This window comes from Aplysia californica, unplaced genomic scaffold (assembly GCF_000002075.1).
Source record: "Aplysia californica isolate F4 #8 unplaced genomic scaffold, AplCal3.0 scaffold00041, whole genome shotgun sequence".
Lineage (NCBI taxonomy): Eukaryota > Metazoa > Mollusca > Gastropoda > Aplysiida > Aplysiidae > Aplysia > Aplysia californica.
The window spans coordinates 1,330,312-1,332,566 of record NW_004797311.1 but is presented as its reverse complement, the minus strand read 5'-3'; positions in this window follow the sequence as shown (position 1 = coordinate 1,332,566).

Sequence of the window (2,255 nt, the reverse complement as noted above, 5' to 3'; positions counted from 1 at the left end):
ACGCAAAATTTGGTGAACGCGCACCGGGTGAGAATAGCCACAAGACTCGCCTGCACTATTCTCACTCCGGGTGAGAATAGAGCTTTCCAAAATTAAAGCAAGAAATCGGTAGACACTTTAGGCCAAAAAAGGGGACACAAGGACCCCAGAATATTCTATTTTTAACCACCATGAGGGAACCCAATCTCGTACAGGTCCAAAAGGAACTTTGTAGTCACTGCTCGAAAAGGAATTTTCCTAGTGAAAGAAACCACAGCCGACAGAAGCCAAACCCTACAAACATAAGTCCCCCCCCTCCCCCCATTCCCTTTTCCTCGTCTCCCCCTCCCCCGTGCCTGAAAATGTCTCTACCGTTCAAAGACAATAATCAAGCAGCATCCCCCCCCCTCCTTCCCCCAATCCATAATATCTGTTTGTAATATCATTTAGAGAACAGTAGAAACAAGAAGCGCCCAATAAACACCCCTTCCACGTCTAAAGCCCTCGTCCTAAAATTACATGATTAAACTATGTTACGACATAAAAACAAATAGGCTATCCACCCATTACAAAAAAACTGGTTATTTGAAACTGTCTATTGTTATGTTCCTGCCATGCAAGGTAGGCCTGCAGATGCAAATTTTACAGGGCATAGTTTGGCGGATCCACCTGTTAATCACGTGAACGTATCGAAGTAAAAACAAAAATAAAACAAAACTAAGAAGAACAGTAGGTCCATCTAGCCTCCTTGGTTTTCCAATATGTAGGATAGTAGGCCAAGTACAATTTTTCTGCTTTATATTCTATAGATGTTTGTGTCTGTCACTTGTTTATGCTTGTAGCTACAGAACCTACCAATGGAATCGACTTCTTGTATGTTGTCACGTTTAGTGCGTAGATGGGGAGAGAGAGTGCGGGTGTGTGTGTGTGTGTGTGTGTGTGTGTGTGTGTGTGTGTGTGTGTGTGTGTGTGTGTTTGTGTGTGTCTAGATGCAGAAGAAAAAAGTGAGTTCGATTCCCACTTTTCGAATAAGTATCTTTTTTTTTCACCGAGTATGTCCGCCAGTGAGATAGGATACAGGTGCCCCGGACAGAATGGCCTGTTGGGGATTCGGACCAGTGTCACCTGCTCAGGGTTCTAACACGGTAGTGCCGACTGAGCTAACGGCATACCGCACCTTCACCGCAAATGTAGTACCCGTGCCTTTCTGTTATATCGTACCAACATTTGCGTTATGTTCAAATCTCGCGTCCTCCTTCCATTTAGTCAATGACCGCGCAGGGGTAAATTAGCGTAAATGATAAATATGAAAATCATCTAAAACAGCCCAAACTTAGGAATGTACCAAATAGGGTTCGAACCCTGGTTGCCTGTTCAGCAGTGCAGCATGCTGTGCAGCCCTCTTGTAAAAAAGTACAGCTTCTGCCTGTCTAAGTACTATAGCGTAGTAACATCTACGTGAGGTTCACATCACGTGACCTCCACCCATGGAGTCAATGACAATGACAGCGCAAGAGTTAATGTGTTTGCTGCCAATGTGTGCTGTGGCCTATCACTATGACTGGTGGCCTACCACTGTAATAACCGGGAAGTTCCGGAGCCTGTCATTATTAGGAGCGATGGCAGATGCCGCGAAATTGTAATGTGATCTGTGACAGAACGGCGGATGTCCTTGAGTAGAGTGCTCGCTATTGGCGTTTGATTGCTTCCGAATAGAGGTCGGTTTCGAACCTGGAGTTGTTTGCGGAAGGAAATGGTTCGATTCCATGCCGGGTGAGATTAAGATTTCTTTGTATGTTGTTTAAATAAAAGGTAATGAGGTAATATAATAATATGTAACAGAACAGCGGATGTCCATGTGTAGAGTGCTCTTTACTGGCGATTTGATTTCTTCCAAATAGAGATCGGTTTCGATCCTGAATAAATACCATGGTTGTTAACGTATTTCATTTAGTTGTATCCTTCTGTTCTTGTGTGGTTGTGATTTGTTCATATTAATAAAGCCAGTGCTATTGATGTCTCTTTCGATGTCTGTTTTGGGACAAGTCGACATGTCTCATTTCGATCCCTCAACACTACTCTTCATAAGTAGTGAAGGAGTAAATCAGTATTGAACGAATAAGGACAGTACATTGTCAAGGATGCTATGGGTATCTTTTGTTTATAATTGTATTACACAATCGAGTCTCCTATAACGAACACTTCTCCAAGGCAATCACCTGTACGAACAACGACTTCCTCTTTGTGTTTAAAAAAAAATCTTATAATAATAATAA